The 25,158-nt window shown below is 51.0% G+C and overlaps 1 protein-coding gene across 3 annotated transcripts in view; it reads right to left on the minus strand.

Moving 5' to 3' along the window:
• Nucleotides 1-19,212, minus strand: part of RNF144A (ring finger protein 144A) — a 98,619-nt gene extending 79,407 nt beyond the window's left edge. The window contains exon 1 of one of the 3 annotated variants that reach the window (XM_079111237.1): nucleotides 18,617-19,212. The gene's annotated coding sequence lies outside the window, so the exon portion shown is untranslated. Of the gene's footprint in view, nucleotides 1-6,336; nucleotides 6,410-18,616 lie in introns of those variants that run through there. The other 2 variants (XM_079111238.1, XM_079111240.1) reach the window with 2 other exon arrangements.
• Nucleotides 19,213-25,158: the final 5,946 nt, after the last annotated feature.

The raw sequence follows: 25,158 nt of genomic DNA on the forward strand, positions 1-25,158 counted from the left end.
TGCCGTGGGCAGGCTGCTGAGGGTGAAAGCTTCAGAGTGACCGGCCCTCCAGACACCTGCTGGCCCTGTGCAGAGCAGCCCTCCCGCCCACTGACAGCCCTGCCTGCTCTGTCCCGACCACTTCCAGACACCTATTCCAGAAAACGTCCACTAAGCTCTGTCTATTTTCCTTCTTCGCTTGGCAATAAATCCTGACCTTCAGACAAAAGACAATACATTCCCTCCTGCTCCACGTTCCTGCCACATTCCCAGGTAGTCTGCAAACAGGATCATAACCTCCGCAGGAAGGAGAGCGCCCTGCTCGGTGGTTGCCAGCAATCAGAGCTCTCGGAAAGCACTGGGCAAAGCTCTGTGAAAGGAAGCGTGCCCTCCGAGCTCTGCCCAGGAGGCGCTGGGAGCCCTGGGCACCTCCTCGGCGAATGGAAGGTGGCAAAGCCCTGGCCCCACCCTTCCCAGCCCACTGCCACACAGCTGGCTTCCATCTGCACTGCGCTGGCATAGCCACGAGGCACAGCTGTGAAGGGCGGCAGCATTTTGCTCGGCCGTTTGTCACATGTTTCTAATGTACAGCCTCCAACCTCAGGCATGCCTCCCGGAGCCAAGGACTGCTCCTCCTAGATCGGCGGGACGAGCAGGCAGCCCCTCGCCCTGTTTCCCATCAAGCCCTGAAGGCTTCCACACCTGCTTCTGCAGAACACAAAGAATGCACGTGGGGACTAAGTTCCTCAACCCGCTCCGGCACCCGACACGTGCAGAGACGCTGGGAGGAGGGTGCGGAGTGGAATGAGCCCGGGCTCTCGAGTGCAGACTACAAAGCAGCCCTTCAAGAAATTTAAAAACAAAACAAAACACTACGGTTTGGACAGGCATGGTGGCACATGCCTATAATCCCAGTGGCTTGAGAGTCTAAGGCAGGACGGTCATAAGTTCAAAGCCAGCCTCAGCAACTTAGGACCTACGCAACTTAGCAAGACACTATTTCAAATAAAAAATAAGAAGGGCTAGTGATGTGGCTCAGTGGTTGTTCACCTGTCTGTCCCGTGAAGTACAAGAAGAGGCTTCTCACTTCTTGTGTGCTCCTGGGACAACGCCAATATAATTAATTCACTCCTTCACATAAGCATGGACTCCTTCAAATTAGGAACAAAAGACTCAAAGGTTTAAAATAACCTGAGAAAGCCAGTGTGATGCAAAACATATAAAAGAAATTATCTTATGAACATCAACGTATAACAGGGTCCTGTTAGTGAGTTACATATAAGATTCCTCCTTGTTAGATAAACGCAGGATCTACGAACAATTGGAATCATTAAACTAACAAGGTATATGAGAAATAAAACAGAAGAAAGAATAGAGACAACCACTGGAACCGTGAAGATTGTTAAGGTCTCAGTGCACGCGGGCGCACGCGCACGTGCGCGCACACACACACACCATCAGTTAGGGATAAGAGAAACAATAAAAGAAAACCAGGTAAAAGAGGAGGTACCATTTTCTTAGGTTGGTCTTCAAGGCCTCTGATATTTTAAGGAGGCCTGAGTGAAAGGAGGAAGCTGGACAGAAGGACACATGGAGAAAACCTCGCTCGGCAGAGTGGTCCTGGCTGGACCTAAGGGATCAGTAGGGAGGTGGTGAGAAGGAAAAAAGCCAGATGGGTTTTGAAGGTAGTTGCAAAAGCAATTGACTTTAGGAAGGAAGGAAGGAAGAGAGGGAGAGAGGGAGGAAGGAAGGAAGGGAGGGAGGTAGGGTGGGTGGGTGGGTGGGTAGGGTAAGGTACAAAGATGCTTCCAGTTCTGGGTCTCAGCTATGATGTGAACCCAGCTGTCAGAAGCTGGGGTACCTCTCAAGCCCACGGTACAAATATGAGAACCTAGTTGATGGCAGGCGTGGGGCTCCTGGGGCTGATCTGGCTGCAGACTGGGGAACCCTCAGGGTCTATGCTGTACAGTCAGGAGACCCCATGAGCTCCCAAGCAGGGGTGTCAGAAGGAAAGGACAGCAGCGATCTGAAGACAAAGCCTCAGGGCCTCCAATGCCAAGACACAGGTGTACACAGGGCCTGAAAAGTGGCGAGTGGCAGGAATCAACCTGGAGAGTGAACGTTCCAGAACCTAAGGGAACAGAGCAGGTTGCAGAGCCTGCCTGCGGGAAGGAGCCTGAGAGGCTTCAGTCAGACACAGCAGGTCTGAGGGTTTCTCTCCAGCAACATTTATCTGCTAGGGGGCAGGTGACGAGTAGGAGGAAGCTGGATTCTCCCAAAGCTGGGACTTTTCCAGGTGATAATGAAAGTAGGAAAAAGAACAATATTCCAGAAAGGAGAGTAAGGCCAGCAAGATGGCCAGGGACACTGAGAGGGAAGAGGGGCCACAGGTATTTTTAGAGGGGCGGAAAGATCAGGCATAATAGGAAGTCAGTGCAAGGAGAGGTGGGTGTCACAGAGAAGGAGGCAAATGTCCTGATGTCAGAATCCAAGGTCTTTCACAAGAATGGGCTGGACAGGGAGATACGGAGAGAGAAATAGAGGGTCTCGGTGTTAAAAGGACCTGCTATGGGCATGCAGACTTGGGTAAGGTAGAAGCAGTAAGAAAAATAGTGAGTCAGTTGACAAACTCCTCAGCCAACAAGGAGGAGGCCTGGAAGGCATGGAGAAGACTCAGACAAGGAGGCAGCCAGGGAGGTCTGAGGACTCGGCTCAGAGCCTCTGCAAGGGAAAAACAGAAGAGCCACTTAAGAGCCCACCAACAGAGGACAAGTTGAATAAGTGACGTGGCGGTGTCTACACACGTGAAGAACAGGCTGGTCCTGTGTGTGCTGGCATGAAGAGATGTCTCAGACACACGCAGAGACCACAGCGTGCATCACACAGCCATTTACACAGCACGATGGCATTCGTGAGCACAGTGAGACCGGCACAACTTCTGCAGAAGATTGCACAGGGCAGCAAACCGAGTGGTGGGCACCGCATCAGACGACAGGGAGTTTTATTTACCTTCGCTTTGCTTTTCAGACGTTGTCCTCACTTTCTGTATTAATAACTTGAAGTTTTCAGAGGCTGAAATGCACGGCACAGCCTACTTTACCGGTAAGTTTTCACACACTGAGAAAAATCATTTCCTTTGTCTCACAAAGGATCACATAGGCTAAGTACAACATATTGCAAAGTCTAAATTAAAATCCCACAAAAAGATGCCATTTCTTTGCATTTCCAGCTCTCTGAAGCAAATCTGTAGAGCTGGGCCTGCTCAGAAATCCACAGGACTCAGAGCTGGGGGCTCTTCCTTTTCCTTCCTCACTGGGTCATTTTCTCCTGGTAAATGGACACTCCGTGTTCACCTGCTCACCTGCTATCACTGTGAAATGCTGCTCGCAAGGTGACACCATGACACAAGAAATCTACAGCTCTCTCTACTTCTCCCACAAGCTCTCGATCTCCAAGTGCATGATTTTTCAGGTGCTACCGCGCTTCCAAGTGAATATTTCAAAATAAAAACAAACACACAGTGTCGCTCTCTGTAGTTACGCTCATGCAGACGCCCAGTGGTGCTTCCCAGGCATGGTTTGCTTGACTTGGGTATGAATGGCGGTCTTGTCCAGCTTCAATAAAGCACCTCTCTGTTCACAGGCAGGGTGTACCCTAGTGCGGCTCCCCGGGAAACGGGGCCCCACAGTCGCCCCTTCAGAGCTGCCTCGCAGAGTCACTTCTCATTTGCCTCCTGGGGGAAGATAAAGGACTCTTCAGCAAAGAAGAGATCTGTCGAGTTACAGCTACGAGCAAGTTCATTGGCTCACTGGTTATCCATTAATTAAATGAGGGAGTTTTTTTTTTTTTTTTTAATTCTCTGTTGTGATAAAAGGCATTTGGCTAATTCTAGCCATCTCTCCTAATTCTAAGAAATCACTCATAAAAATAAAGCCAATTCTTAGGCTTGAAACTGCTCACAAAGAACCAATTGATTTACCCGACTGGATACTGAATTAGGCACAAAATAAGAAGCTTGTTTTGGTAGAGGCATTACCCCAGGAAAAAAAAAAAAAAAACAGTTTGTTTAGAATGGTGAGGGAAAACACACACTAACTATAAAGAACTCACAAAACAACTCCCTTGACTAACTCTGAAAAGGAATAAGGTAGATTTATGTGTGCTGTTAAGTGGGGGAATTTTTCCCAAATAGCAAAACACACTGTTTTCTATCTAAAGAGCGTGTGGCAGGAGGAGTGGGGGATTTGACACTGAAGAACTCATACCTAAGCGTGTGGCGGTTTTGCCTCTGGTTCAGAAGACCTAAGGCCAGGGCAGGAGGAGGCCGCCTTGCACTGTTAGATTTTTGTACTAATAAATTTTTAATGTATTATATGTATTTTTAAATCCAAGTTAAATCCATTGAGCATAAAATTAACTATTTTAAACTTAAGTCAGAAGTATTTAGCACATTAACAATGTCATGCAGTCAGCAACATTAACTTGTTCCAGAACATTCTGATCACCTCAAAAAGCCCCTTGCCCCGTGAGCAGTCACCCTCTAGGCCCTCCTTCCCAGTGCAGCACCCGGCAGCCTGATTCCACATTGGTGGTTCCGCCTCTCCTGGATCTTTCACTCCAGTGGAGTCATACAATACCTGACCTTTTATGTCTGGCTTCTTTTTCAGTTCCTTTTTTTCAAAATCAAAAGTTCAAATAAAATATTTCTTGAAAAACTTCCATCAAAGTCATTCATCACATTTTGTTAAAAAATGTTTGAATGCCTGACAGTGTAAATCAATTTCATCATGTTCCATGGATGACAGAAGATGAAAGTATCCATGCAAAGAGAATCGAGAAAATCATTTCCTGCCTAATAGGGCAAAACGTTATCAGTCAACAAAACATTCTGAGTTCCCAGCTACACCAAAGTGCGTGAGCAATTTACATGAAACAGGATGTTAGAGTCAAAGCTGGAAGAAGGGAATAGAGTGTTCGCTAAGGTCACTGTGGATTAGAAAGTCAAGTCCCAGAACCATAAACTGTCCAGCCTCCCACAGGCAGGTGTGGACGCCCAGGGTCAGGCTGAGCCCTCTGCACCACCACGGCCCGAACCTCACAAGGCTGTAACTGAACACGTGGGAGGGGTGCAGAACGGCACAGGTGGGTCTAAAACTGTGAAGGTGGGGACCTAAGACTTCAGCTTCAATACACGAAGAGGCAAGAAGTCTTTCCACCGTCCCCACAGGAACAGGCTAGACAAACAGAAAATCAGCCACTTCCTAGGCCCTTCAGAAAACCGAGGCTCCAGTTCAAACCCACACTCCAAAACCCGGAGAGGAAGGAGAAACCAGAGTCAGAGGCACAGCTATCCACACCAGAGGATGGTGGGAGGGCTGCAGGTGCTCTGTCCTAAGGCTCATTTGCTATGTAGTCTGGTGGCGCAGGGTTTCTTAATAGTAGACCGAATTTTAAAAATGCACATTGCAAACTCTAGGCCATCATCAAAAACTGTTTAAAAATGTATAATTGGTAGCATAATAGAGTAAATAAGATGAGATCACATAAGTCATTCAATCAGAGAAGTCAAAGAGGGAAAAAAGAGATGAAATAAAGAGAAAAGAGCTACAGATGTAGTATGTATTGGTGGTACCATATTCATAATCACTTTAAACATAAATGGTCTAAATCCATAAGTTTAAAGATGTGGATTTTCAGAGTGGATTTAAAAAAATAAAATAAAGACTAGCATGGTAGCACATATCCATAATCCCAGTGGCTCTGGAGGCTGAGGCAAGAGGATCACAGCTTCCAAGCCAGCCTCAGTAACTTAGTGAAGCTGTAAGCAACCTAGTGAGACCCTGACTCAAAATAAAATAAATACATAAATGAAAAGGGTTGAGGATGAGACTCAGTGGTTAAGTGCCCCCTGGGTTCAATCCCCGGTACATATATTAAAAAAAAAAAAAAAAAAAAAAAAGAACGGTATGTGTAGTCTACAAGAAACCTACTTTAAATACAAAGATTCCAGCTAGAAGTAAAGGGATAAAGAAAGATGTACATGCTAATAACAACAGAAAGAAAGCTGAAGAAGCTAGGTTAATTTCAGACAAAGCAGAGTTCAAAACAGAAAACTGATCAGGAGCAAAGAAAGACCATTACAAAATAATAAAGGGGTCAATTTTCCAAGAAGACATAAAAATTCCTAACATGGACCCGCCCTAGAAGGAGGCATTCAAATTCATGAGGCAAAACTGACAGAATGGGAGGGGAGACAGAACAATTTGCTGTTGAATAACTGTAGATCTTAACACCTGTTCATCAGAAATGGTGGGTCTGGCAGGCAGAAAATGAGTAAGGACAGCACCAGCAACCAACCTCCTCTGCTCCATCAAGGACATCCCATCCAAAGACAGCACTCCACACCTCTCGGCTCCGGTGACCCTGGGCCGCAGCACACACCTAACACAGAAGTGGTGCCAAGCAGGCCTTCGCCTCACAACGCGCGTCACCAACGCGTGGAAGGCACTTCCACAGCACGGGGCCGCTCCCATTTTCACTCAGTTTACTGCAAAGCAACAATCCAGACAAAAAACCACAGGAAGGAGGAGCAGGCAGGGTTCCACTCGGCGAGTCTATCTTTAATTGAAAACGGGGCAACGTTAGCAGTCCAGAAGGGTCTAAGTCTTCCCCTTTCTGTTCCCTTGCTCTGTGGCGCCCGGGCTGGTCTCAGGGCGTCCAGGCAGGAGCTCTTCCACCAAGTTCCAAGCCCAGCCCGGACGCTTTCCCGCTTTTGTGGGCAGGAAGGGCCATCTTTGATTCAGCCAGCGAAGGGTCTTCCAGGCGAAGGCTGAAGTCCTCGGCAGTGCCATCCCTCTCAGTGCCCACAGCCCATCTTTCCATCACCTCCTGCCTCCCCACCAGGCAACTCTGGCGGCTATTTGCTGATTCCTTCTGGCAAGTCTTCAAATCCTTCTTCAAATCTTCATAGACACGATCTCCATGATCCTTAGAGGAATCAGAAGAGCCCTTTCAAAAACGTAACCCTGGAACTGCTCTCACTTTATAGATGAACGTGGGGGAACATTTGCGGAGGGGTCAGAGGTCTTTGTACAAGTCCCAGTGGGGCCGGAAGCCCTGGGCAAGAGTCCTAGAACCCGCCCCTCGGCCTTCTGGGCACGGCTGAGCACAGACGCCCTAGCCAGTGCGTGCTCCCTCGGGCTCACTGCCATTCCCAATGGCCCTCGGAACTGTCTGCAGGGCAGGAGGGGAGGGGCTGACCTTGGCAGCATGCACCCCTGGCAGCAGGGCCTGGGCTTTCTCGCTGTGTCTCATTTAAAATGGCCAAACTTCTTCCTTGTTTATTAATTGTTTCTCTTTGGTCACTGTGTGCAAATGTCCACTTGAGATATAGGGCTTATCTGAGAAACTATACCACCACTGCCTGTGAAACAAAAATCTGTATGTGGGCCCTGGGGGAAGTCAAACTTCACATGCAATATGCTTCAGACTAGATCGCACTGTGTAACGAACTCCAGACGGCACTCAGCATCAAGTGAGGGACTGATGCTAGCCCCCCCACAGGGCAGCAAGGTCCACGAACGTGCAGGTCTCCCACAGACGATGTCACAGTGTGTGCAGAGCCTCCTGCAAAATTTAAAACATGGAGCGTAAACAGTCACTACGCTGTGATTTAGGGAATATTGACATTTTCAGTACCTATTCAGTACAGGGAGAGTTTGTTCCCTGAATACCTTCAATCTGCAGCTGGCTGAATCCATGGAAACAGAGGCCAACAGTAAAACCACAATAAAAGAATCAAAAACAGAAAAAATGTCAGAATCCCTGTGAGTTATGATTCTTTTCCTCGGTTTATTTTCCATGTCTGTAAATCATATTGCACATACAATACTGTCTCACAATTATTTTCACTTAATACTATATCATGAACATTTTCCCATGGCTAAAATATCCAAAAACCTTATCTAATTAGAGCATGCTATTTACTTAACCATATTTAGATGTCTTCCATTTGGGGTTATTATTTTCAAAAACAACACACTAGGAGAAGCATCTGTGAGTCTTTTTCTCCACACTTAGCAGTATTTCCTGGAGCTGGACTGTCCAAAGAGCAGCTGCCTAAGGGAGTAAAGCCTCTGCAGAGGAAGAAAATGTGCCTCTGGAGCCACCCCTTCCCCAGCTCAGATCCAGAAATCCACTGCTCCTGCCCGCCAGCAGAATTCACACTACCTCCTTCCTGCCGCAGGGCCTGCTTCCTCCTGGAGAAAATGCTCCTTTCAGCTAATTTCTCTTTGAAAAAAAAATTCTGTAAAAAATCATTTCATGTTTCCCAAGAAAACCTTCATCTTATCTTCCAAGGTATTTGTCATCACATAATGGAAGTGACATTGCAAGTAGGCTGGCGTGGCTAACGTACACAGTCAACGCAGAGAAGAAGTCAAAGTACTTTAAAGGCACACAAACTAGAGTGTGTGACCTTCCAAATGATTATTTTTATTAGCAGCACGTTTGGGGTCAGTTTGCAGAGGTGACCAATTTTGAACACATAAACCTCCAGGCAAGATCTTAATTTCTTTTATAAATGTATATAATAGTATATATGTAATATATAACATATACGATGTATAATTCTATATATTATGTATAATACATATGCATAAGTAGAAACATATACACACATGCATACATATATTTATGTATATGTTTTATATATATATACATATATATATATATGTATATATATATATAATTTTGTTAACAGTTCAGCACACTGAAAGTATACCGGGTCCTGTGCTGGAAATTCAAAAGCGAGATACACACAGCCCTCTGCTCCACGCCCCCCAGCAGAACTGGGACTGAGAGACCTCCGTCTCCGTCATCTCCACCATCGAGGATTGCTAGAAGACGACGGTGCTCCACCCTGGGATGTGCCCTGTTTCCAGGTCTAACCTTTAAGCCAAACTTAAAAATCACCCTCATTTCAGGTTGAACATAATTTCTACTTGTGCTCTGAGTTTCAAGCGGTGCCATGACAGACTGATTTTGCTGACATAGGACAACAGATGCATCCACATCAATGCTGGGCTGTTCTTCAGCACTCTGAAGCTAACGCTGACTTCCAGGTTTTCAAGACATTCCGCTTGGCGAAGCTCACCAGCCTCTGGCACTGTGCCTGTCCTGACCTGTCCAGGGAGTAAAGGGGGCTCACTTCCTGCCCTGTCCTCCCCATAATGCCAAAGCCAGCCAGGGAAGTGAGGAAGCCCATAGGGGCCACACCGCCTTCTGCAAGAGGCACAGGGAGGACGAGCCAGGATTTAACCATGAAGCCAGGAAAGGCTGAGTACAGCAATGACAGCAGGGAGTCTGCGACAGGACCACGACGAGTCAGGTGGCAGTAGCAAGAAGGCCAGCCACGGAGAACAGGCTAAGGAGAGACACTTGGAAGACACAGGGGAAATGCCAGAACACCACAGGAAGTGCAGGCGCCCCAGAAAGGAGGCCAGCAGCGGGCGGAGGTCAGTGGAGGACAATGGGACCGGGTGAGGGGCTGGCCGGGCAGCAGAGTTTGTTATTCAAGGTGCACCTGCTTGGGCTGGGGAGGACACGGGTTGGAAGGTTCCTCTCCACCCATCGCCACTGGGCACGGAGGATGTGCAGGACCCAGACGGTGCCACGGCACGCCCACTTGAGGCGGACCTTCACCTGGACACACCTCCAAGGTGCAGAGCAGCAGCACTCGAGTCCAGGCAAGCAACGTGAGCTGGATATGTGATTTTGAATTTTCTGGTAGCCACAGTAGAAAAGCAGAAATAAATGAAGCAATATATTTCAATATTTTATTTACCCAAGCATAATCAAAATTTACTACCTTAATGTATGAACTGCATAAAATTATGTGAAACCTTACATTCTGGTTTTTGTGCTAGATCCCTGACACCCTCTGACAGCACAGCTCAGCTGGGATCAGCAGAGGTCCGGGCACAGAGGCTTGTGGACCAGCAGCTCCACGCTGGATGAGCCAGATCCTGGACAGGCTGCGTTTCCCCCCACTGGTCTGCGTTCAGTGTCTCCTGCTGCACAGGAGGAAGTCCTGCCCTCTAGGAGAACAGCCCTCCTCTGCCAGACAGCAGGCCGCACCAGAGGTCTCCATCAGTGGCCAAGGAAGCAGAGCTGAGCTGCTCCTTCTGGGGAAGCTGGACCCACTGCACATGGCCAGTGACAGAGAGAAAACAAGGTCACTGTCAAGCAAGCCGAGCTAAGGGTCAAGGGGGAACGAGCCCCAGAAGTGATTACAGTATCAGCAGATAAGAGACACTCAGGCAGTGGCCAATCCACATGCAGGAACCCCTCGGTCATCTCACAAGGAACTGAAGCTGAGGCCTGAGCCTGTCACTCACGCAGGACCCTCCACAACAGAGCGCCTGGCCGAGGCGGGCTCAGGGAGAAGCCCTGCACCTGCCACGTCTCACAGAGAGAGAGAAGGGCTTCCAGGGTCTTCCCTCTGGTGGTTTTTCCTAGAGCAAAGCTGGAAGGTGCAAAATCCCACCATTTCAAGAGACGAGTCCTTGCCCTACAGACCACAGAACACCAGGGCCACCTTGTTCCAGAAAAGCTTCCCCAGCCCTCTGCCCTTCTCTCCTCTCCACCCTCTCTCTCTCATCCTCAACCTGCCCTTGAATCTCCAGGACCAAGTAGTTCTGGCCAAATGAATAAAAGTAAATCAAACGACCATAGAGCTGAATAATACGTGAACATTCTCACAAATGGAAGTGGCTCCTCCTGCATTCAAACACCTCTGAAGGGAGGAAGTGTGGACTGGTCAGCAGCTCCTCATGGAGCACCTGTTGGGCACAGTTCTGCTGGAGTCACAGAAGTGCGGGGCCCTGCCTCGGCTCATGGCAGTGGTCCCACAACACCAAGGCCACCTAGCTACATGCACATCGACACAGACACCATCCCAGGTGGATTCTTGCTGTTCCAGGAAGAGCAGGAGGGGAAAGCTGGCCTGAGAGCCATCCATCAGTGCTCAGGGACCGCCTCCCTGTGGGCTCTGCCTCCCGTCCTCCCTGCCAGTTTTGAGAAAGACCTTTCTGTCCCTGAAGGAAAGGGGTCAGGAATCATGGCCACCAACTGCCCCACCTCTCTGGCACCAGATATACAGATGTAAACTCGCATCTGAGGCAAGCCATGTTGGACCTCGGGTGACCAGCACGAAGTCAAAGGATGCTGAGGCCAGGCAGGTAGAAAGAGGGGAGCGTGGTCCTCAGAGGCACCACGGAGCAGCTGCACCAGCCGCAGACAACTCCCTGCAACACCGTTTCACTTAGGACACAGACATCTGCTGATTCAAGTCCTCATTAACAGGTACGCTGCCACGCACAGACTAACACACACACGCAAACACACAGCTGGCGTGCGGGTGTGCACGTACATAGTTATATGTTCACTGAATCGTCTCCCAGAAGACATGCTGGACTCAGCCCCGGCAGTGTGACCGTGCATTCACAGGGTCTTTGCAGATGCAATCAGGTCCATATGACCACAATAGTGTGAGCAGTACTCCAATATGACTGGTGTGTGTACGAGAAGAGAAGCCAGAGAACCGCAGAGACAGAGGGACAGCCTGGGACTGGCAGGTCCCACCTGCCTGGGTTCTGGACCGTGAACCTGTCTTTCACCTGTGGCTTGCTCACACCACATTCTGACTTTCCTGCCTGCTTTTGTCCCAGGATGAAAAGGAAATCCCACACTCACATCTGGCCGCTTCTGCCTTGTGTATGGCGACAGAGGAAAGTGAGGGAGGGGTCTAAGAGCAGCATCAGCAGAAAGGAGAGACACACAGAAGCAGGTGGTTCGCAGGGGCCCACAAATTGATGAGATCAAAAAATTCAGTTTCCTGCCACATCTGGCCCCATGCACCACCCTGCTGGCCTCCTGTGACCAGGACTGGCTCAGAGCTCAGGGCCGTGACAAATGCTCCAGGTAGAAGAAATGGTGATCTAAGGGCACAGAGAGCCAGCTCTTCCCATCGGTCCCCAGGGTCCATGAGTCTCCAAACCAGCCAAGTGATTAAGAGGAAATATACACTGCTGAATCAAAAAGTGTCCCATCCTGGGCACCGACTCGGCATCTTCTGGAAGATCTAGCCATTCCATTGCCCTACACTGTTGGGTAGCAGTGCTCACAGTACCAAGAGGCACCACGTGACACTCCGGCAATCAAGAAAAAGTAACCAATGGGACCAGTTGCTTCTTTGTGTCCTCCGTGACACCAGAAGAGCAGGTCCCGCGGGCCTCTGCAAGCGTGCACTCTTGCCAACGTGAAGTTCCCTGGGGCACACCCTGTAGCATGCTGTGAACGCACAAGTGCTCCCCCACCAAGGAGAACACAGTGGCTCGGAAGACGGACTCCGGGACAGAGACCACCCAAGTACACATCAGTCATGGTGTGGCTGCTCGCAGCCCTTGGACTCCTGGCGGAGCCCCCCAGGGACATCCTGCCCTCCGACTGTACCAAGCAAACAGGCCTGTAAGAAACGGCCGCCATGTATTAGTGAAAGCACCCCAGCTTTCCCGAGAAAGCACCCACTGTGGGTCACGGGCGCTGCGAGGCTGGGGTCCGCGGCACCCTTGGGAGCCACCCTCACTCACACCGCCGCTGCTGCCCAAGCACCCACTCCGCCTTCCACCTCTTCGGAGCCCAGCCGCAGGTCCCAGCGCCCCTTCCAAGCCTGGCTTCTCCCACGAGTGTGGGTGAGAGCAGCTGGTTCCAGTGCTGACCCAACGCAGGCAGCTCTTCACAGCACTCCCTCTGCAAGACCACGACATCCCAAGGACGAGACCACACCTCCTGCCTCAAGGGCATCACAGGAGGCCACAGGCGCAGGAGCCCAGCAACAAGCCCTCAGGTGCTTGCCCTGGTTGCACAGCCAGGCTACCAACCGCAGTACCCCAGGGGCTTCCCTCCACTCTCTAGGCCTCCAGGGCTGCTCGCTCTGGAACCAAGCCTGTGTCCACACCTGACTTCACACAGTCCTGCAGGGCACCGCTCTGCGACCTGACCTCCACAGAGAGATCGTGTGCTAACAGTGCACTCTGCTCACACTGAAGACAGAACCTCAACTCTGTTCCTTTCCATCGACCCCGGTCCCACCCCGGAACCAGGCTGCTTTGGTGTCCTCAACCACTTAACAAAAATTTATTCAGAAGGAGCAGGATAGGCGCCCGGGGAAGGCCAAAATGAATACGTTCCTACCACTGCAGAGCTCAAAGTCACTAGAGGAACTAAGAGTTACATAAATCACTGAAATCACATTACATAAAGCAATTATAGGTCCTAAAAAAAAAAGTTGCTATGGAAGCACCTGGGGGAGAAAATCCTGCTTGAGGAAAAGAGATCGCAGCAGCCCAGGGCAACGGGAGAGCCGAGCCCTCTGAGCCTGTCCATCTCCTCTCTGTGGTCCCATGCACTCTTCTGTAAAGGCCAGCACAGAGGAGTGGCTCTCCAGAGTCCTCCACCTCAGTGACTCTCAGGCGAGGGGCCCTGCAGGCACCCACGTGGTGATTCTCAGGAGTGAGCTGCATGGTCACCCACGTGGTTATTTTCTTGGGAGTGGATCTCCACACTGGCCCACATTCCATGGCTATAAAGAACAGGGTGACATCTGCGTGGGGCCTTCAAGTGTTGCTAGGCATCTTGCACAAGGTCTTGACAGAGGATGGTCCAGCTGGTGTCTGTTGCGAGACTGGCCCTGCCCAGCCAGGCTGGGGCAAAGTGTAAGGAATTCTGGGCTCACCTCTGAGGGTCCCTCAGGCTCTTAACAGGACGCGGGAGCTGCTGGAGCTATGGACTCGGGGTGAGCAGAGGGAAGCAAACAGAACAGCAGGCACACCAGCAGGACCGACACGCAGCTTCCAATTTAAAAACACCCCGTGGACTCCGGCCGCACGCACACCTGTGTAAGAGGAAGTCTGCACTTGAGGAAAGAGAGGCTGAGTTCTGTGTATTTCTAAAGGGGATGCTTCCCACCACTGCAGCTGAGGGGCACACAGGAAGATTGCACCCTCTGATAGCAGGCTCTCCTCCTTCAGGGGCTGTGGCAGACCTCCCTGGGATAGGCGTGGTTGGGCTAGCAAGGGGTGCAGGAACCTGAAGTGCCACCTGGAACGTGCACACCCCCAGACTAGGATGCAGATAAAGACGAAACAATGGGGTCCCTAGCCATTTAAAACATCCAGACTCTGAGATGCACTGAGAAGGCCAGGTTTCTGGCTGTCTGCACAGCTCGCAGGGGTCAGGGTACATCTTCGAAACATTCTAGTTTGATGTCTCTACATTTTCCCTCCCCACCAGGTGACCCTACCAAACCACCCATCCAACATCCAGCATGCCCTGGTCCATAGAACTGCTGAAACCCAGCTCTCTGGAAGCCTAAAAAGTTCTCCCAACAGCTTTTGGGAGAGGCATGTACATTCCTAGGTCAGACAAACCCCTGCACAATGACTAAGCTGAGCCAACGGTCACCACGCACTTTCTGAACCTGGATGTTCCCCCTTTGCTCCACAGGTATCTGTCTGCAGAGCTATACTGGACCAAAGCTTGCACCTGGGCTAGCTCCCAGCTCCATAGTTCCCAGTTCTTAGCCTGAGGCCTGGAAAGGTCCCCCAGTCATCATGAGCCACTCTTAATAGGACAGCCTGCCCCTGAACTCTAAGGACAAAGGTGTTAAACGTGGCTGCCCATTATCTCCCCGAGTTCTCCTCCACCAACCTGAACTGGAGGGACAGGAAGGGAAATGTGGGCAACGCTTCCAGGGAGCTCCAAAACACCACGGAAGGGAAAACACCTTGATGGGACCTTTCAGGAGACACCGCAATGAAGGCAGCAGGGCTAGAGGGACTCAGACTGAACATTCTCTGAGGCAGCTGGCCACCCTGGAATAGGCCAACATCAACCAACAGGTAAGCTCAGCCCTCTGTGCTGTTTCTATGTTCCCTAACCACCCCAGGCTGTTTCCAGCCACTTTCAGTCCTCGAATTTGACCTTGACCCTCCAATTTATCTGGCTAACTCCAATTCATCCTACAAGTCCCAGCAAGCAGGCTCCTCACCATGCCAGCTGAGCAGGTGTCTTCCCGTGGGCCCCTCTGCACTCTGTGCACCTCCATGCTGCCCTGACCTTGCGGCTAAAGTAACCCGTTAATGGTTCTGCTTCCACTCTCCAGACAGGAGCATCCTTAAGGTCAAAGCATCTATCATTTTCTGCAGGCCTCTGAGTTCAAACTCAGGCTTCAGTGTTTACCAAGAGTGAGACCTCGGGCAACGTCTCTGCTCCAGGCTTTGCTGTCCTCTGGCTGCTGAACAGGAGGGACACACAACTGCACAGTGGGACTGGACGGTGAGAGTCCAGGCAATGTACGGATGTGCGGGGCCTGGCGCACAGCCAGTACGTGATGAATATTAAGTCTGTCTCCTCTCTATCCAGGGTCAAGCACACAGGAGATGACACACACTGGTTGCCAGGCTTCCTCTGGCCCTCAAGGAACTGAGTGTTCCTGCTAACACTGCATCCAGCTTGTAACTTGCTCCCCAGAGAAAGCCCTTCTCCTAATCCCACAGAACAGCCAGGAAGAACATTCCAACTCAGACTGTAGAGTCACGGAAGGAAAGAAGATGGAGACTCCTCCGCCTGCCTTAAAGCCCTGTTTCTAATCATATGACCTTGGAGAAAAGCCACCCTTATGAAAGTTAAAATACTCTTTTTCTTACAAGAATTCTTACAAATGCTTGCATATGGCGAGTTGCCCTGAAATATTGGTCTTCCTCGAAAATACCACTGAACCAGCACATTTTTATTTCTGACTCTAGAAAAACATTTAGGCCGACATGTCAATGTTTTCCTAACGAAAGTGGGGTCCTCCCAGGGAGGGAAAGACACTTGCCCAAGGTCAGACAGCTGGGTCAGAAAGTCGTGCAGCCCCAGTGTCCCGCAGGCATGTTAACCCTTGCTCCATTTAATTTCTCCATCTAATTAAGAAAAGGTACTCATGTGGACTAGCTAGACTGGCTCTGGAAGGATTGCCTCGAATGACTAGTTCTTGGCTCTCAAAGGTAGAAAAGAACCCAGAGGACACAAGGACAATCTCAGAACACTCTCGACTCCACCCACAATCTCCAGGCAGCCTCTGACAACCATACCCCAGGAAATTAGGGTGTCAAATGCCCTGGCAAGATCTGAGGCTCAATATCCCTAAGAGGTTTCACAGCACCAGGTTCCCCAGGGAGCAAACATACCCCAGCCTGCTGCAAGAGCAGAGGGAGAGAAAAGACCAGGAGAGCTGGCCCAGCTGGGCCAGACAGACCCACCACAGCCCCATGTGCCCAGGGCTGCCTGCTCTCTCTCTGCGCTGCTTCCTCCTGGTCACAGTGGGGGCTGAGCTAGCAGGTCTGCAAGGTCTTACCTACTTCTGTGACTCTCAGTGGCAGAGGGAGGCATCCTCCCAGCAGGGAGGAGAGAGTTGAACAAAAGAAGGCTGCAAAGCCAAATTGGAACCATAATGGGAAAAACAACTTCTCAGGGCAGTGTGGCTCACAGTTCTGGCCCTGATCTGCCAGGCTGGCAGGACACTGACTGCAAACCTCTGCCGCTCAGGCGAAGAGTGTCTGAGGGCCTTTCAAAGTCCCAGGCCACACTAAATCCCCAAGAGAAGTTCTGCAGTCTAGGAACGGTCTGGAAACAGGGATTACAAGCTAGTAAACCAAGGGCACTGGAATATGCTTATAAAATACATCTGTCAGGGCTCTTGGGTTTCCAAAACCCCCATGCATTGCAGTATTCATCCCAGCTTGCCCTTCAATAGTTCCCTTGCAGGGAGGGGTACCAACATCAGAATTAGGGCATCTTTAAAAGCACAAACTGCAGAACTCAAATTGTGCTGATTCTGAAAATTCTCCATTCCATTCAAACTGGACTGTGTATACCCATCTTCTCAAATGGACCCCACTCCATGTGGACTCTGTCAAGTACTATAGGTGGAAGGCCACATCCAGTCAGAGTGTCTCTCAGGTCCACAAAGGGCAGCCTGAGCTCCCAACCCACTACAGTAACCACTCTCCTCCGAAATCGTCAATGGCTCCCACCACCACAGAGTCAAGCCCAAAGCTTGGCCTGGAATTCAAAAACTTCAGGATTTGTCTCCAGTGGATCTCTCCAGTCATATTTCTTTTGCACTCCTTAAAGACTAATAAAAATAAAACTGTGGAAGGCACTAGAAAAGTACACAGCCCTGGATCTGAAACACACGGTAGGAGAGGACAAAATAAGTAGGTCTCTGGTCTCCTTTGGGGTCACTGAGAAAGGTCAGGCACACACGTGCACCTGTAAGGCATCTCCCTCCCAAGGGACCCTTCCCACCGTCTTCACCCTACCCACCTCAACCCCAAGAGCCCTCCCCCCGTGGCCCTGTCCCTGCTCTCCTTCCCTCTCCCTTCTAAGGACTGCCACAGCTCCCAGGGTGCCCAGACCACCTGCCCTCTGCCTGGCAAGTTATCAACACACTGTATCTGCTGACTGCTCTCGCCCTGCCTCATGCTATGGGACCAGCGCTCATTCCATCTCCCAGGCCGCACTCCAGGAAAAAACTGTCCAATGGCCGATGTCAGGTCTCCTTCCAGTGTGGGGTCCGGCCGCTCCCCACCGAGGGCAGGAGGGATCCCTCTCTGATGCTTCCCTGGGGTCTTATCTAACTCTCCTTTGACCCTGCACAACGCAGGTGGGGACAGCATTTCAATGAGCACCACCCCTAACCTGAAACAAAAAGGGAGAGAACAAAGTTTTGGAGATAACAGCCTGACACACGCCTGTGAAGATCACTCGGTAAAAGAAGTCATTCCTTCCTCTAGGAACAAGACGCCTCCAGGTCGCACAAGTAACCAAATCGGAAGGTGCGGGTGACCAGGGAATACTGCGGGGGGCGGAGAGGGACAGACCTGCAGGGAACTTCTCCGCCGAGCGGGGCGTCCCTGCCACCGGGGAAGGCGGGAGGGGGCAGGCAGGGAGGACTGGCGGCGGTGTCACCGGGAAAAGCAGGCAGTGGGTAGGCGGGGTGGCCGAGAGCCGCGACACCGAGCCTGGGTGTGCTCCGCGGGGGACGCGCGACGCCCGCCGCCCTGGGCCGGACCTGCCCTTGGGCGCCACGGGCCGCTCCTGGAGTGCTCGCCCGGTCCAGGACCCCGTGGCTGGCCGAGCCCGACCCCGAGCCCGACCCCGAGCCCGACCCCGAGCCCGCGGGTCCTGGCCGGGAGCGCCCGGGTGCAGCGATGCAGACCCGCACCCCGCTGGGCTGGAGGCGGCGCCCGGGGCACGAGGTTTCGAAACTGGCCACGGGGCCGGGGGCGCAGGCGCCATCCCGATCGGGCCACAGAGGGCAGGGCGAGTGCCCTCGGCCCGAAACCGGCCGGTCCCAGCCCAGGCCGCCGCTGCTCTACCCTGCCCCGCCGCGACCCGAACGCCCGGCAGGACCCGCGGGACCTTCTCGACCGCGAACCCTGAGGCCGGCTCCGCAGAGCCGCGTCCCGCCTTCCCCGCGCCGCGGCCGGCTCCAGTGATGCCGACACAAAGGGACGCGCGCGTCACCTACCTGGTCCCGCGCGGCCCGGGCTCCTGCTCCGCTGTGGCGCGAGGCTCCGACGGCTCCGCCCGAAACCGGCGGCGGGGCGCCGATGCCCACTGTCCGCACCTCCGCGCCCGCGCCGCCCGCCGGCCCGCACAGCAGCCGCCCTTTATTTCTTCCCCGCCCTCGGCCCGGAGAGCAGCCCGCGCGGGGAGCGGCGGCCGGCGGGGGCGCGAGCGCGCACACAGCGAGGGCGCGCGGAGACCCGGCCCGGCCCGCCCGCCAGCGCCCCCTGCCGCCCTGCCGCGCCCGGGGCCAGGCTCCCCGCCCCAAGCCCTGTGAAAGTGCCCGGGTCACCCCAAGAATGATGGCCGCCTGGTTGCAGCCCCCGGGGGAACAAATATCTGCAAAGAGGAAAGAAATGGGTGACCCACCCTACCGCTCCCAACCAGGTGCTAGAGGGAGACCTGTGCGGAGCATCTGGGGCCCTGGGGTTAAGTACTGCTGGCCACAGGCCAGACCAACGGGAGCAAGGCCCTGGACTTCTCAGAACCTCAGTTTGGTGGTCTGTTGTGGCAACCGAACAAGAATCATATTTTCACCCTACTACCTGGCCGTGTTCAGGGACGGAGAGGGCAACCTGCTGACCAGGCAGGCTGTGACTACCTGGGATGCAGGTAGAGCAGTTCGTTTCTTAAGATTTCTGGGTCTTTAGGATCTAGGATCTATCACAGAACGTGGAATTCCTAAGTAGTCTTCTTACCACTCCCTGTAGACGCTAAATTATGTCAGACATGCATATAAGAAGGAAACCCACCGATGTGCATGAAATACACAATGCAGACTCTTCTCTACGAGTATTAAAAAAAAGAAAGAAACCCTACTTCAGTATCTTCCTTCTTTGATATCATGCCCCCACCCTTCCTGGTCTGAATTCAAGCTCTACCACCACTAACCAGACCTGAAGCAGGTTACTCAACTGCTTTGTGATTCCATTTTCTTATCTGGAAAGTGCAGGTGGCAATATTATGCATGTCATAGAGTTCCTGGGAGGGATTAAATAAGTCAAATAACTTTACTGGCAAACTGAGACTCCACAGTCTTTAATTACTGTTCATCTCATTTCTCCCAAGATTTGAAGCAGAAGGTTTTTAACAGTCTTGAAGCTCTGCATAATTTGTCTTCCTCTGCTACATTCATAGCTTTATCCCCACCTCCACCTTCCAAATCAGTCTCATCTGCATTGAGAAGTTTTCTGTTAAATGAGAACAAGTACTTGCCTTCTGATGCTTCCGTTTCAGTCAAATTCTTTGTAGAAATGTCATTATTCAAGAAAAGTGCACAATGTGAAGAATTCTAACAACAGCACTTTGTTACTCCAACCTCTGTCCAGAAGATGAAAACTGTTTTGGCTGATGGCCTGAGTTTGTAGGGAAATACATTCATCCCTCATGTAGCCAGGCAGGGTCCCCAGAAGTCCTGAAATGAGGACTACTTATGAATGAATGACTAGAAGACAGGGGTGCATGCTAGTGCACAGGGAACGGAAGTTGTGCAGGGTGCTTGCGGATAAAGCAGTCTGTTGAGATGCAGACTTCCCTGCAACACACAGAGTTATAGGAGTCAGGTTGGGGGGCACTGCTGACTGACATGTGGGCTGGGTGCAAAGCCACACCCTCACCCAGCTGAGAATAAGTGCTCATGTGGTGGTGTGTGATTTCACCCCATGCTCCACGTGCCTCTGCTAATGCCATCGCCGCTGGGCGATGCAGAGAAAGCACAATTGGCAGAAGGCTGCAAAACGCACCCCTGGTGTGATTTTCTCTAGAAGTCTTCCAAGCTCACCATCACTTGCCTTATGCCTGGGTCTCTGAATACAAGTGTTAGTTTATTTCTATGTGGATTATGGCATCTGCCACCTTCGTGTTTGGGGTATTTATGTTCTGATTCTTAGATATTAAGAGTTTTAGCAGGGCATGGTAGTAAATACCTGTAATTGCAGCAACTGGGGTGGCTTAGGCAGGAGGATTGCAGGTTTAAGTTCAGCCTCAGCAACTGAGTGAGATGCTGCCTCATAATAAGAAAAATTTTTAAATGTCTGTGGATGTGGCTCAGTGGTTAAGCAGTGGGTTCAAACCCTTGTGAAAGAAAGAAAGAAAGGAAGAAAGAAAGAAAGAAAGAAAGAAAGAAAGAAAGAAAGAAAGAAAGGAGGGAGGGAGAGAGGAAGGAGCGTCTATAGGGTAGTGGTGTGGTTGTTTTTCCATGAATTTCCCTGCAGTGCTTTAAGCATAATAAGTGCTCAATGAATAATGAGTAAAACTGACTTTTTGGAGCCTCTGAACAACTGTCCCAGTTCTTATTTGCAATATGACTCTAAGGTCATCCCTATCATTATGGTTGGTCTTCCACCCTTGTGCAGGCCATGACTGACCTGTCTCCCAGAAGGAAGTTATGCTGACCAGGTTTTAAAAAATACCTGTTACCGTTTGGATCTCCAGTGCCCCCAAGGCTCCCGTGCTGCAGGCTTGATCCCCCAGCTGATGGTGCATTGGGAAGAGGGGGACCTAGTTGGAGGAAGGAGGTCCCTAGGCTTGTTCCCTAGAAGGAAATATTGGGATCTGGGCCCTTTCTCTCTCCTTCTTTGCTTCCTGACCACCTCGAGATGAACTGCTGTCCCCCACCACACACCTCTACTATGATGCACTGCCTTGCCACAGACCTAAAAACCTGGACAATGCCACCACAGGTGGCTCTCTGAAACCATGAACCACAACAAACCCTGCCTCCTTGTTTATCTCAGATATTTTGTGACAGCAACAGAAGATGTGCATTTTCTGACCAGTGCCCATTGTTAAGTGTCCCTGCCTGTGGTGATGTGGCTCAGTCACTCACTCACTGAACAAGTCCTCTTGGTAACCTCCTGTGGGCCTTGTGTGTGCAGGAGGAAAGCTGCCCAGAGAATCAGTGCATGCAAAATTGGTCTACAGGGTGGAAAAATGGAAATCCATTTTGAAAATGTTTGTCTAGACACAAAATTGAGGGAAACTCAAGATGCACATTCGTGGCTCACATTTTAAAAAGTAAAAATAGACAATTTAATTGTGTAAATTTGTAATCACATTCTATAATTAGAGAAAATTCACATGGTTTTGATTTTTTAAATTGTAACATAGATTACATTTCCTGTTTCTAAAGCGTTGTAGGAAATACAATGTTAGAGCCCGTTCAGACTCTCTCCTTAGGGACACACAGGAATCTGGGGAGGTGGGTGGTGGTGAGAAGAGGGGATGGATGCTCTTGTCCTCAGCCCATCTGTGGCTGCTCATCTACTCAGAAGCAGGTGCACAGCTCCAGGTGGGCAGCACAGCCTCCCAGGGCAATGCCCAGGGACAGGAAGTCCCTGCCTTCTCTGGGCTCCTTGGGAAAGTTTCCCTATGCACACCATCTTCCTCTACTCCAGGCTCCTCCCCTTTCTTCACCTTGACATCAGTGTGTGTCACAGCCACATAGGACAGGGTGTAGAGACATTCTCTTCAAGTGGCATCAGAAAAACTTGAAGAAGAGAGTACAGCTAGCAGGGCATTTATTCCTCCTATTGTTTAATGACAACACAGTTACAGACTGAACTTACCCCTAACAATGTTAGGTTGAAGTTCTGACCTCCAGTAACTCAGAAGGCAAACCCTTTTGAAAACAGAGTTGTTGCAGACCAGGCGATATCAGAGTGTGTGTTGGGGGGGGGGGGGGGTTTAAGCCAGTAGGACATGTGTCCTTATGAAAAGAGGAAATGTGGACACAGACACACGCATGGGGTGAACCACAAGAGAAGAGGAAGTCAGGCACTGGGGTCACTGCACAAGTCAAGAGGCACCAACAAAGACCAGGGAACCCCCAGAAGCAGGGGAGAGATCTGGAAGAAACAGGTTGTCTCTCAGGTGCTAGGGAGGAGCCAACCCTGATGAACCTGAGCTCAGACTTGCAGACCCTGGGACTACCTACCATTGTGTGTCAGCCTGACTGGGCCCTGGGCTGCCCACAGGGCTGTGAAGCATTCTTTGTGGGTGTGCCTTTCAAAGTGTTCCTGGAAGAGTAACATTGGAACCAATGGACTGAGTCCAGAAGCCACCTCCCCAATGTGAACCACCCAAAAGAACATAGAGGCTGGAGGGTCAGCTTGAGCCTGAACATTCATCTTCTCCTGCCTCTGACCCCAGAGTTCCTGGTTCTTGGACCTTCAGACTCCAGTTCTTCCTCCAGTGTGTCTGGTGCCACCTACCCCACATCCCATCCTAGATGCCCAGGTGTTTGGCCTCAGACTGGACTTCACCACCAGCTTCCCAGTGTTTCCTGCTTGTAGATGGTAGATCATAGGACTCCTTGGCCTCCATAATCACATGAGCTGAGATATTTGGATGGATAGGTAGGTAGATAGATTCTTGCATCGATTCTGTCTCTCTGGAGAGCCCTGGCTAACTTACTAACAGCCCTCCAGAACCATGAGACAATAAATGTCTGTTGTTTAAGCCACCAACTGCTCCAGCCAACTAATGCAGACACCTGGGAGATACTCATGTATGGCCACAGCACAGAGAATGAGGCTCATAATAAAAGCAGATGCCATTCAAAGGCGGTAAAATAAGAGATAGTAAATGAAAAGTTTGATATGTCAATAAAACAAAGCCAGTTTTCCCTGCTGTTCTCCCAGGGAGTAAAGACGTGGTCTTCTGAGATGAGCAGAGCACTGCATTTGCCACAGGTAGGACAAGTTCCAGGTATTTAGTAAACGTGCATGAAAGGAAGCAAATAAGTCCTGCCTGCCATGGATATAAATGCCACAGATTCTAGGGGACATTTAGAACCCCAAAGGGCCAGAGAGCAAATTTTCCAACTCTTGGTGTTTTACACGTGGAGCCCGAGGCCTTCCAGATCTGCTTCCAGCCAGCGGCATCCGTGTGACGTTCGCTGTGGCTCTTGGCTGATTCATCGATCCTTTCACTTTTTATTACACTGCTTTTCTGTAGCAATCAATAGAATATGGCCCTTGTGGCTTGACAACGTTTCTGAAGGCTTTCGCAATTCTGAAGGAATAATTAAATGACATTCAACAGTAGGTAGATTCAGTTGTGGGCAGATATTTAATACTCCCTAAATACCCAGGTGCTTCTCCAGATGCCCCCCTGTCTTGCAGTTAGACAGGAGCACGTGAATCATGTTGTTCCCTGGACTGTGGGCAGAGTTGGCTTCTGGTTGTAGTGGGGAGTAGACCTTCGAGACTCACTGACTGGCCTGACCCCATCGCAGTGACCTAGGACTTCATACTGAGATGGTGGCTCCACCAAATGAAATTGGCCTGGGTCGCTGGGCTGCCCTTGGTAGGACATTTCCCAGGACAACTTAAACCTGCATTTGACAACTTGAGGGCTTGATACTGCAGCACAGTCCAGCTTAAACCGTCTAACAAGTCCATTGGGGGCTGGTTTTGAGCAGCAATCATTCAGAGGCACTTGTATCTTTACAAAGAAGTAAAGGACAGTTCCAGGTAAGTACAACAAGTCAGGCAGTCCAGGATGTCAAAGCCCATTTGAGGCAGGGAGTCAAGAACCAGGACAAGACGTGAACCTGGAAGGAATCCAAGCATCAGATAGACAAAAGTAAGTCACGCTAAGGAACCCAGGCCGGGGTCCCTGCCAGCAAGGGGAATGGAGTGCATTCCGGGAGGACGCTGCCACCTGTGGTACTTCCCTAGAGGTTCAAAGAGTCACAGGGGAGACAGACTTGGTGTCCCACCACTCACGGGATTTGGTGAGATGCACACAGGAGCAGTGGAGGCTGTAGTACCTGTGGAGAACCCCCCATGGAAAGAACTGGGGTGCTGTCCTCCCCAGCTGCTAGGGCATGGGACGCTGAAGGCTCCCTTGCTGGGAAGCATTCTCTGCCAGAGGAAGGCGCTGCTTCCAGTAGCTGTCGCATGCAGGGTCAGTCTGCCCTGCTTGCTTGTCTTGGGACAAGGCGGGGGCCCTTCCGGCCCTGGAGGTAGTGTTTCAGCAGGGGACCTAGTGCTCTGCTGCCTTCTCTCCTCTGGAGGCACCATTCAGAGAGCTGCTCCTTGTGGTCAGTCCTGCCTCTGACTGTCTCCCAGGAAACCAAGCTGAGACAACAAGACAGGGAGTGGGATCCATTGCAGGAAGATTGCAAAGGGGAGCCATAAAACACGTTCCAGTGGCAGAACCTGTGTCTTGCTCAGACCAGGGGTTTTCCACCTAGATAAGCATGGCAGGAGGGCTGGGCCAGAAGCTGCAGGGTGATGCTACCTTCGAAGGCCAAGTTCTGGGCATGGTGGGAGCACGGATGGGCCAGGGCTGTGGAGCCCCTTCTGCCCTAAAACTTGCTCCCAGGGCCACTAGAGATTGCTTTGCTTTATTGCTGCTCGTTTCTAAGAAATATCTTGGTGTGTGTTCTTACTTAACTTTTATTCTGTTGTGATTGTAAGTGTTCCTAGAAACTGATTATTCAATCTCCATAAAATGCAGATAAAACATAAATCTCTCTCCACACACCACACCACCACT

The sequence above is a fragment of the Sciurus vulgaris genome (genome assembly GCF_902686455.1).
Source record: "Sciurus vulgaris genome assembly, chromosome: 14".
Lineage (NCBI taxonomy): Eukaryota > Metazoa > Chordata > Mammalia > Rodentia > Sciuridae > Sciurus > Sciurus vulgaris.